Here is a 13486-nt window from a genome sequence, read left to right on the forward strand (position 1 = left end):
TATCTGCCAGAGACGGTGGTGGTATTATGAACACTAAATCGTAAAGCATCTCGTTTGAAAAAAATAGATAAAATCATCAAAATACCGAACACTGGGTGATATAGTCACACTGGGTCATACGAAGGCGTGGATCTGTACAGGAAATTTATTTTCATAGGAAATAGTTCCCATTACGAACTCCAAATGCCAAATTCAAAACTATTCCGATCAAAAGTGTGAAACAAATCATCAAAATATTGAATATCTAGAGATAAAATTAATAATTAAAGTTAAAAAAAAAACAATTTTATACAAAATTATCTGGATTCAAACGTGTTCTTTTAACTACAAAATCCAGTAATATTGGTAGGAGAATGCAAAAAAAAAACAATATAGTGGCCGGAGTCATTATACTGGGCCATACCAAAATAAGATCATATATAGGCAATTTTATAGTACAAAGATTGTAATACATTGCGAGTCTTAAATACCAAATTTGACATAATTTTGTGTGTAAATGTGACTAGGATTACCAAAATACTGAATTTCGGTCTATATGTCAATTATCAAAATCGAATTGTTGTATGGAAACCCTTGTCCAATATGGGCAATGCTTTGACACCGGTCGTAGAACTCAATTTGAAGTACAAATACCAAATTTCACACAAATCTATAAGAAAATGTAACTCAAGTATACCGAATATACGAAGTTACCGTTCTATGTACGCTACAGGAAAACTTGGACCTAGATATTGGTCAATACAATGTTCTGCTACCGTAGCTAGAACCCATTACAAACTACAAATACCAATTTTTGGACAAATCCGTGAAAAAATGTGCCGAAAATCATCAACATACTGAATATCAGGTGGTACCGTTATATGGGGCCACCCCAAAACGTGGACCGATATATCTCTCTTTCAATTAGAAGTGTTACAAACGGAATGACAAATTTAATATAGCCTCCTTGCCATGGTGGAGGGTATAAATATATAAAGTTTTTCCAAGTTTGAAACAAAGTTGATACTCCCTTCGCTTCGAGATTCACCGGGAAGAAGAAAACATTCGAACTTGAACTTAGTTTAATGATGCAGAAATTAAATCTCTTATGGAGAGGTCACGGACTGTATACACGAATTTATGTTCATAAATAAAATGTTGGAAATTATGGATCATCATGAGCGTATTTAATATAATTTATTGGACAATACATTTTGTATGCCAATAGTTTTAACTTCAATAATTTTCCATGGATTGATTGGATTTTTTAAGAGCTGCTATTACATGATTCTCCACAAACAGTCAATGACATGGTCAAAAAGGTCAATATGAACATTAAAAGTAATGACACACATTACCACGAACATGCACGCACACACATAATCGTTCATATTTGTGTACATATGTGTGTGTGTGCGTAAATACATTACAGTACCTGTGTAGAACCATTACGTAAGAATAATGAAATTACAGCTATTCGCGTCCAATCAAGTGTAACAAACCCACAAACAGTTCTTGCTTCGCTATTATGCGACTACAATTAATTTAAAACAATGCATCATCGCTCAAATCGAATAGTCATCCGTCATTGTGGTGGTGGTAATGGTGTTGGTGGTGATGGAGGGGTTTGTCCGGACTAGGCTGGCTGGTGATGGCCGTCGCATTGACAACATGCAATTTCAAAGAGAGCCACTTTGAATCAATTACCAAGCACAATGCCTTTGTTTGTGGAAAATTTCTTGTAGCCGCCGTGATGCAGCTAAATGCCTGACCAAACAATGCAACCAGTGACCGTTAAAGGTATTTACAAAATAAAACAAAAACTCAAACTTCAATCTCTGACACATACATATGTGTGTATATACCCATAGAATGGACATTTGCGACGTCATTATCATAGAGAATTTCTAGATTGTTACCTTTCTTCTTTTCTTGTAATTTAAAACGACATTCACTAATCTAATCGATGAGTATTTATCTTCCATAGTTGTTGTTTGGAAATGTCCAAAATAATAAATGAATAAATAATAATAATTTAGACCAAGAAGCCATAAAGACAATCATAAAATCCATATGACCGAAGACCGCGACTGAAAAACCTCTTAAGTTTAGACTTCCAAAGGCCCTAACACATCAAGAAGAAAATTGATATGACAAATTATAAAACAATCAAAATACCACAAAAAGACCGTATTTTATACACTATTTAGAGAGTCATTTCTATTTGCACACGCCAGTTGATATTTAAAACCCCTTTTAATGCCATATATTTTAATGACTGATCCCATAAAGGATTTGCTGATCCCATAAAGGATTTGCTTGGTTGAAAGAAATTTATGTTTGTACAGATAGAATTTATCACAAAATCTGTCCGGCTCAACTATTCAGACCAAACATATAACAAAAACATTCATTAGTACTGTTTTCTTACTAAATATGCCTCAAGGAAATACTGGTTAGCCCAAAGCATATTTGCCGAAATCCGTTTCAGTGCATTTGGAGTCGATCCAGCAATGTGATACTGTTTATTTAGTTTGGTCTAAACTTTGCATATCCCAATATTTGAGTAACATCAAGGACTGAGGACAGGAGGACATAAAAAACAAGTAAGCAAACGCTATGGTCGTGCGGGGCCGACCATGTGATACCCTATAACACTACAATATGTTCGAAGTCCCTTATATCCATATCCAGTTTTGAAGATTTCATTTTGAAATAATATCAAAGAGACCTGCCCAGAGGTTACCCTTAGGTTTTTGACCCGGAGAATTTGACCAATATTTACGCACCCCTTGGTGTTGTTAAGTATTCAAAACAATTGCACACGAAAGTTGTGGTATAATCCAATGGTCATCCAATATGCTACACTTCTTCACTGTCCTCAACTCTCTTCCGATGCGAAATTTCGTGTCGACTAATTTTCAATTGTGGTCTATATTCCGACCCTACCCCCATGCAAAATTTCGTGAGGATCGGACGATATTGCGACATGAAATAATAAAAAAATGTAAAATGTAAAAATTTAGAAAATTATTTATTTATTTTTAATATTTGTAAGTCAAATTTAAAAAATCGCATGCGATAAAAAAATATGACAAAAATGAAACAAAAGATATAACTCTTTTATTGGTATATTATCCCGCGATTTTTTAGATTTATCCTTTTCTGGCTAGAGACCATTCCGAATTGATGGGAATTGTGAAAATTGGCCCAGCGGTTCTTGATTTAAACGCAGAATAAATAAGATCAATTTTTTATACCCTACAACACTATGTGTTGGGGGTATTATAAGTTTGATTGGGCCAAAAATTATGTAACAACCTCGAAATATTGGTTTCTCACATAGGAAAGTATATATGGATCTTCCTATCTCGCCGAGCTGAGTCGATCTAGCTATGTATGTCCGTCCGTTCGTCTGCCCATGTTAATTTGTAATCATTTACAGGTCGCAATTATGGCCCGATCCTCACGAAATTGAAATGGAGGTGGGGTTATGGTCAGAATAAAACCCTATTGCTTTTGGAGATGATCGTAAACTATTTAGGGGTTGAAATGGACCAAAAACTGAAAAATTTCCTCATTTTGCAGTTGCTCTACAGGCCGCAATTATAAACCAAATTTGGATGGAGTTAGAGTTTAGGGCTGGGCAGAAGCCTACTAATTTGGACAGTCATCGGACAATATTTAACGGGTAAAATAACTCAGTAACTCATAAAAATAACAAAAAATTCGAAAATTTTTACAAAACCGCGAATATTTTAATCCCGGCCAAATCAAAATTTTATTAGAAGTCACTACTGACCATTACAGTGATGCTTATAGCCAACATATCGGATATGTAGCGAAATAGGAACAATCTATATGCAAACTAAATTGATGTTAGTTATTCCGCTTATAAGTCAAGAACCGCTGGACGGAATTTGACAATTTTCACAAATTTGCAATGGGCTATTGCAGAAAAGGTAAAATCTAAGAAAATCGCGTAAAATCTGCAAAACAAAAAAGTTAAAATTTTTTGTTACATTTTTTCAATTATTGGCATATTTTTTTATCGCATGCGATTATTTCAATTTGACTTACAATTTTGAACTGCACGTTTTCAAAATTTTTTCTACACCACCTGCAACACTATGTTTTGAGGGTATTATATACAGGCCACAATAATTGTCTGATCCTAACAAAATTTGGCATAGGGGTAGGGTTAGGATCAGAATTAAAGCCTATTGTTTTTGAAGATGGTAAATTTGGACAAAAAATTAAAATTTTTCTGATTTTGCAGACGCTATACAGGTCACAATTTAAAACCAATCGACACGGAATTTGAGGAGAGGTTAAGGCAGGGAACATGTCGAGCATTTTGGATGATCATGGATTATATTTAATTGTAAAATGGACCACAATTTTGGTGTGAAATTGTTTTGAATACCTAACAACACGACGAGTAAGTAATATTGGACAAATGCGTCCAGCCACATGCCTAAGGGTACACCTGGGCAGGGCCTTATGAGTTTATTTCAAAAACGAAATCTTTCAAAATAGATTTGGACTCAAGGGGGCTTCTAACTTATTGCAGTGTTGTAGGGTATCACATGGTCGGTCCCGCACGACTATAGCCTTTGCTTACTTGTTTACATATATATTGTACCTATTTTGCTATATATCCGATTTTTTTTGCGATTAGCATCACTTAAATGGTCAGAAGTGATCTTAAAGGTATTTGCGATTTGACTGGGGTTAAAAATATTCGCGGTTTAGTGGAAATTTTCCTATTTTCTAACATAAAAGTTATGGTCTATTTTACCCGCTAGATATTTCGATGGCCAAATTGGAATGTTTTTGCCCAGTCCCAACTCTAACTCCATGTAAATTTTCGCGTCGATTGATTCATAATTGTGGCTTTATTGATCCATTTCAACCCCTAAATATCGTGCGATCATCTCCAACAACAATAGGGTTATATTCTGACACTAACCCCATCTCCATTTTCAATTTCGTGAGGATCGGTTCATAATTGCGACCTGTAGAGTGATTACAAATTAACATGGACAGACGGACGGACGGACGGACGGATATACATAGCTAGATCGACTCAACTCGGCGAGATAGGAAGATCCTTATATACTTTCCTATGTGGGAATTCAATATTTCGAGGTGTTACATAATTTTTGGTCCAATCAAACTTTAATACCCCCAACACATAGTGTTGTAGGGTATAATTAGTTTATTTTGGCTGCCCTAAATGGCCCAATACGTTGCAAATTCCAAAGCATACCAAGTTTGCAGGTACGTGAGGACAATTGTAAACCGCTGAAAACAAGTTTTGCTGAAAATTTTGACTAAGACATGAAAATAGTCCTGTTCGAGATGTTGAAATGCTAGTGCAATAGTGTGTCCTTTAGAGAAATGGGTTTCAAAAAATATTAATAGTCCTAAGCCATGAAAACCGAAATTTTAATTGTCTGCAGTTGAAAGCCAGTTGTTTAAACAGTCTTATATGTGCTATATAATTAAATTATTTTGTTGATTGTTATTTTCCTCAAAGTACGTGTTGAAAACCAAAAATACGGGAAAGCAACGAAAACCGGATTCGTTAGTTTGCATATTTATACTAAACCAAAAACTATAAAAGAAACCAGGGAGATATTTTAATAAATATATAACCCTCTGCGTACGTCCCCGCCTGCATGCTGACAAAATATGAGCTCTAATTAATTTGTGAAAATGATAACGTGATTATTACAGCGGACGCTCATAGCTAAGCCGACTTAGAATTTTACGCTAATCAGGAATATATGTATACTTTGTAATATGAAACGTTTTTATTTCGAGAAGTTACAAACGCAATGACAAAGATGATACCGCACATAAGCAATAGAAATCATTGCGAAAAACAGGCCAAATCTATCTACCTTAGGGAAGAATTCAAACACATTTGATATCATCTGTGATGGTAGCGGGACTTCTGAGCTACTTTCGTAATATATTTTGCTTGCCATGTGCATTCGCGTTGTATTCGAGTAAATAGTAAAAAAAACGTTGTGAGGCCTCTGGTCGACTATTTAGCAAGGCCCCTAAAAAGTAACTTTTAAGCAGAACGAGTTTTATAACAATATTTGTGGTCAAAAGATTTATGTAGGTGCGTATTGCTTGCATACAACACCAGCTCTTAACAAAGCTGGATCTCGATCCCTAAACGAAACGTGTTATTAAATATTTTCGTTTCACTACCGACAAAACGCTTCCAGCTTTCATCATTACATGGGATGAGAATCGGGTGCAACATTGGTCCATCCAGAGTTGCTGTGAAGTTTTTTTCATTATTTCCTATGGCAGCTACTAAAAAATAAATTTAGAATGTTTTCCTGCTACTCTGGCTTGGTTGTGGCTACCTTTCTTAGAGTATCGTCTATGTGTGAGATGCATATGCATTAGATGCACGCTTTCTAGCCCGTGCAACGGACAGACGGCTAAGAAAGAACTTTGAGAGATGTGCGATTCGAATTGTTCAGCAGATACACGCCACATGCACTTGACAGACATTTCTGATATCACACCGATGCTGTTGTTGTTGCTGCGGCGGTTATTAGTGTATGTCGGTTGCATGTTAGCTGTTATTTATCTTGTCTGTTGTCGGTGTAGTCACCTTTGGTTTGTCGCTGACTGACTAGCGTTGTTGTTTGTGCTGTTGCCGTTGTGACCACTGTTGCTGCATGGACTTTTGTTCTTTTGTTTTCCTCTGATCTGTAATGTGTGATGAAGCTATTCGTATGGTTTGCGTGATAGTGCATATTTCTCAAAGTGACAATAGACGTCCATAGAGTAAGTAGTAGTACGTATGACTGCTGTGAATGTTGTGTACGTTGGCACCTTTGTTTCTACACGCATACATATGCACCCATGTACATATTTATCACATTTCTTCTTGATGGAAAACAAAGTAGAAGAAAAAAAAAAACGTTATTTGTGAAGTAATGCGTTCCTGTGAAGCAGTATTAAAAGCATTACCTGTGAGATTGAAACTGACGGGGATTGATGTTTAAATTGAGGCTTAGCCTTTCGAGAATATTTATTGTGGAATAAGTTAAAAGTTTCAAAATACACCCTACGCCACATTGGTGTGCAGGGTACAATGTCTTTGTGCACTTGCTTGTAATACAAAGGAGTTGAGATATATGATTTTCAAAGAATCACTTTCTAAATCGAAAGTCTGTCCATGTGTGTTTGTAAAAAAATTACAGCTTTAATTTGTTGACCAATTGAGATGACATTTTCCACAGTGAATTTGTTTAACCCTTATTTAAATTGGTGTTAATATCTTAAGATTTGAATGTAGCTGCTATACATAATATAAAAATAATAAAAATATGAGAATATGTCTCATCCGAGTCGATTTCAAGCCTTTCCCTTAGCGTAATATGCACTCTAAACAAATGACATTCGGCACAAAACAGGGTAAGAAAAAAAACTGCACAAAGTCAAACGCCATAATTTTTACATTTTATGAATGAAAGCAAAAATATCGGAAATAGCATCAAATTTTAGAATAAGTTTAGATTTGTTCGAATTGGTCACCTTTGGCACGAATTATGGCATTCAAACGGCCAATGAAACCGTCACATGCTGTCCAAATGTTGCTCTGCGGTATTTAAAGGGTTATTAAATAATTGGTATGGTTTCTTGCTACAAAAAGCTTTACAAAACATCCAATGTGGCGTCCTCTCATTACTTGTTTCCATTTAGAATAGTGTTCCATGTAAAAATGCTATACAGTAGCAGATTTTAAATGCCCAGAATTTTTCTGAACCCAACGCCTCTCATCAATATTACACATATTTCTACAAATTTGAGCATTGTCATCTTCTTAAGTTTTACGAGAATGTTAACATCAATTAAGGACAGCATGTTCTTAAACATAATCACGGCGTTTCGAAAACAAATAGCAACTCACTGTGAGACACCAACAACAACACACTTGTTAACAATGACCCCAGCACTCCAACACAGCTAACCCGAATCTAATCAGGCAACCCTCTAAATTTCAAACCAATCAGCAGATACATGGCAGACAAAGCATGTGATGTTCAGCACCGTGTTGACCATGGTGTTATTGACAAATGAAAATGTCAATTTGAAAAATTAACTGTAAATAAGTATTGACAAACGACAAAAGCCAAATAAATAATTAAATATCAATGACCTATCGTCGCTTGTCTGTCCGAAGCTGTAATTGGGAAAATAACTTTAAATATTTAAGTATTATCAGGTACATGAATATTAGAATAATAAAACACATAGAACTTAAAAAAAGTTGCTTTAAAGAATAATTATTATTTTCGTTCTTGGGCCAACAACGAATAAATGTTCAATATTCAACTACCAATTTTACATGCCTCAGTAAGGAACATTTAAAGCAATCTAATCTACATAGCACAATTACTTTGACGGATATCAAATAGAAATTCGTGAACAAAAACACACTCAAGAAATCTATTTGGCGAGCTTTTTCTAGGAAATATATGAAATGTATTTTCATGTCTGTGGTTTAGACATTAGTAAGTTTAGAAAATAAGTTTTATTGAAAACTCGAAAAAATACTTCAACTGTGGGACATGCTTCTTAAATTATTAAAACAAGTAAAAAAGTATCAGTCGGTTTTGCAGACAGATGTGCACCCTCAGCCAATGTTCGATTATTTAAAATATTTTGACTTCTGTTAGTTTCTGTAGGTTTCGAAGGGATGGGCCATTATTGTCCATTTCGTATCGGTTCTAAATAAATGTGATATCAATATTGCGACGTGTCAGGTTTGAACTACATCAACTACTTTCTTCACTTTATATGAGATATGTGATAATTATTAGAAAATGCTAATTTTAAGAAAACACTTCATCTAATACAGATAAAAATATTGGTATGGGCAAACATACAAGAAGATCGAACATTTATATTCAATTCTATGCGAAATCATAAATTCTATGTTCATCCGAGGTTTCTCGTTAAGAGAAATATTTCGATATTGCAAGTTGTAAAGAATGGCTGACTTTTTTTTTTTTTTTTTTGAAAATTGTAACCTTTTGTGCGTGAGAGACCAGAGGGAGTTCGCAGATATATTTTAACTTTACTACAGATCTTGTGTTAGCAAAATGTTTGTATGTGTGGAATTTCAAAAGAAATGAATGCTTATTTGGTTTTTTTTTGAGCGTTTTTTTTTTTTTATCAAAATCTTCAACCCTATTTGGTGTGGTGGGGGTTTACCAGAATTTGTATTTTGCACAAAGTGGGAAATACAAGACCGAATTTAAAAGATACAAATGCTTCGGCATATTTAGTCCTTTGAACTTTTAATTATAATTATAATCATAGCGTGTATGAGATTGAATTCACCCATAAAAACGTTTAATTGTTATGCGGAGTTCCAATAAATTAGCAAAGTGGTCTAAGGTATCATAAAGTCGGCCCCGCCCGACTTTAAGACTTTCTTTACTGGTTGTAATTAAAAATTTTGACCCTTTGTGGGGGAGGTATCAGAAGGAGTGAACCGACATATCCATCTGCACATCAGAACTTGAGCTAATATAAATATTGTGATGTGTGTAATTTGAAGACAATCGGACTCTTAGATCATATGTTATAAAAGTTATAATTATTCGAAAGGTTGACCCTTTGTGGGGGAGGTACTTGAAAGAGTGGACCGATTTTGTCCATTTTCGCACCTGATAACATTGATGCAAATATTGGGATTGGCAAAGTTGGAGCAAAATCGGATCATACTTTCTCTTTGTGTGCAGCAAAAGATTTGCTTTGATAATTTCGATCTTTTGTGGGGGAGGTAACTGAAGGAGTGGACCTATATTACCCATCTCCGAACTCGATCTAAGTTTGACAATAATATTAGGTACATCGTAACTTTGAAGCAAATCGAATATTCCCTTCGAGAGTTGTCGTGCGCACCAGTCAGTCAGACAGACAGACTGACGGACATCGCTAGATCGACTCCAAATGTCCTGAAACAGATTTGGTCCACAGAGACCTACGGTCTAAAACCGTTATTTCGATGAGGCACCTTTTGGCCGTATCAAATGATATATAACCTCTCCCGCCATATGGCGGAAGGTATAATAAGCAATAAATTCAATTGTTATTTACAAGGAAATGTTATATTTAACAAAATCTATTATTCTAAAAATATTAGACCACAGTAAATAAATCCCAACTTTCATCTGAATATATATTTTAGATTGCAGTTCGTACTCTTGAGGTTATTTTCACTTCGGGACCATTACATTTTTCAGAATACTGAAAATTTACGCTTTTCAATAGTATTTTTTTGAAAGGGGGGTAAAATGGTGCTAAGTCTAAATCTGAAACGATTATCATCAATTTCTAGTACATATTTCTTCGATTTAAATAAACTGTGAAAAAATATATATTGAAATAACCTCCCGAATTTAAATTTATTTCAGTTCGTTATAAATGATGGTCCCAAATCATTACCAAATTAACGAGACTTATAATTGAAAAACATCAAAAAAACGTCTAGTTTAATGTCTAGTTTAAGTGAAACAATCTATGACAAATAAGGTTTATTTCGATGTTTCGAGAAATAACTTAACAGCCAGTAGTATGGGTTCATTGGCCCTAAAAACTCGAAAAACAATCCTGCCAATGATTCCAAATATAAATATACGAACCAACATCACAGATGCTGATGTCCTGATAATTACCTGATTTAAAGTTTAGGGTTGCTTTCCAAGAGGAGGGAATAATTGGAATATAATAAAGAAAAAGGGAAAACAGTATTATATTGCGGAACAACACGGCTGGTAATTTATTTGTGATAGCAAGTCCAAAGCCTAAAGCAGATGTCAATCAAGGGTGAGCTATAGACCAATACCACCATCAGCCATATCCGACAACCCATACTCCAACGTTCTTTATAACGAATGTTAAGGATGATTCAAATACAAAATAGAACAATAGCTATTGGCCTTAACTTCACCAATGCTTTGAATACAGTATGGCAGCATGGCATTATATAGTACAAAGGCAATTGTTTGGATTCGATTGAAAAACTTATCGGACGGTGCTAAGTTTCCTTAAGGACCAAGTCTTTCCTGTCAGAGTTGGTGATAAGCAGACAGACCAAGAACTGGTCAAAGACAGGGTTCCCCAAAGATCACAAGTCTTGTACAACTGGATCGTCAGGAACATCCCTGGACCGTATTAGGGAGGATAATGCTCATTTAGGTCGATAACATTTCATTGAAAGTGAGATTTTCAAAGGCAAACCAATGTTTGCGGCAAAGAGTATCAAGTTTGGTGCAGAATTCACTGCAATTTAAGATAGGAAGAAATTCCAGGGAATCATCCTGCACGACAAATTTGGCTTCTACCGTCTTGTGGGATATGTGCTGTCAGAGTCCATTATAACCTACTCTTCTGTCGATTGGACTGATATATCATCTGCTCAATGTGGAAAAAAAGGACATTGACATCATGTCTAGGAATGAGACCATCAATTGATGATAATGGAATGTACGTCCAACATAACACTACAGAATTCAGCATCGGATAGCCATCTTTATGATTTGATGCGCCCGATTTTTTGCCTTTTCTTTATTGTTTATTTTTGGAATGTTCTAAAAGAAATATACATTTATTAATGCAAACTAAACAAAGCAGATATCCTTCGGCAGACTCGTTAGTCTCGAAAAAATCTTTTTCATTCATTTTCATATGCCTCCTGATGTAAATATGTATTTGATTCGATTATTCCTTTTGGTTTAGTCGTTAAAATTAAACACATGATGTACCATTTACATTGGTATACAAAGAAATTAGCATATTTTATGGCTCAAAAATGGATTTTTTTCAGAATTAGAACATAAGTGAAACAAATGTTCTTCCAGGACGACAATAGTCTACACTTGGTATTCCCGGTGTGTTAAATGTCAGTTTGGCCAATTTGCACTTGAAAAGGACTGGAAATTTCTAGAATTTATGAAAGACATAACCGGAAGCTCAATTTGATCTTTCCAAAACATATAACATTTCAACACCACAAACTTCCTATTAAATTTTGCGAAAGCACGATATGTAATCACCAACATTAAACGAGAATATAAATTTTCCAAATTTATTTTCAGTATTTTGTTCTACCTTGAATTTTGACTGGACCCATAAAATTAAATTTGATATTTGTGACTAGCGTAAATGTCAATATGCAATTCTTATGAAATATTTAATTCCGATTTTGCAATAGTCGAATTTGCTGAATTTCATCAGAGTATAGCATGTCGATTCCTGCTCGCACAAACACTTGGCCCACCAAACGTGGTTACACACGTACGCATCAATGTTGCAACCGTACAATTTGTTCTTTTCAGGTTGATAAACACATTTCGAAATAATTTGCATAATAAGTATGCGGAATTTTGCAATATTCGGTTGTAATGTTTGTTAATGGGCTTTGGTTTACCTACCGGTCGGCACGCGTCCACCCGTCATTTATGTCTATGGACGTGTGCTTGAGTCTGCTGTGGCTCAAGGACATGCCATCTAATTAATGTTCGTTGCGATATTTGTTTTCGAGTGTTCTTGCTGAGCCGATGTTGATGTGATATTTCGCTGCAAACCTTTGCCGGATAACAAACCAGTACTCAAATCAGTTTGGGTGTTTGGCGTGAGTCTCCTTGGAGACTGTAAAGCTGTTTTCCTTAACCGGCATTTAAAGTTGATTTTTATTAAATGAATGTAACGATTCGCATATAGGAATATTTTTTTGTTTTTGGCAGATTAGGAAGTATTTACAGCCAAGATGGGAGTTGCGATTCACAGATGATTGAAAAAAGTTTGAAATTTCTTAAATAAGTGTACTTTTTGGAAAGTTTCAATGTAGATAAATTTGCATACACACTTTTATTAATTTAACAAAGAATCTTACATGTGTGATTGGTGTTGGAAATATCGGTGTCCATTTTATATAGCTTCGATATATTTAACGGTAGCTCTTAATTTATACACCTCGCACCTCTCCTATTACATCAGGCTGTACATATTTCAGCATTGTCTTCGTTATTCAGAAACTTATCAGACCCATACAAATTTCGCACCGGATTTAAATCATATTTATGCAAAATTACTTTAAAATAGTAGGCAAAATATATCCTTGTAGAAAATTGCAAAGTAAGATTTGAATTTGATGTTTCGTCTTATCTCAGTGAAATTCACGTTGATGTTGTAATATGTAAAATTTCCACTGACGAGGCAAGAGGGCAACCCAGGCCCATCCGAATTGTTAATTGTTTTGTCTATTAAACCTCCTCAAAGACATAAAATAATATACACCGTCCAGTTAGTTTTGCTCAAATATCGGTGGTATGGTGATGCTGCATCCTAATTTTATTTGAGCAAATTTGTGACCGGAAAATCATATACAGGGTTGCCCATATTCGACGGACCCATCTGGCAACGCCATAACTTTTGACAGAGATGTCACATCGCTTAA

This window comes from Musca domestica, unplaced genomic scaffold, assembly GCF_030504385.1.
Source record: "Musca domestica strain aabys unplaced genomic scaffold, Musca_domestica.polishedcontigs.V.1.1 10, whole genome shotgun sequence".
Lineage (NCBI taxonomy): Eukaryota > Metazoa > Arthropoda > Insecta > Diptera > Muscidae > Musca > Musca domestica.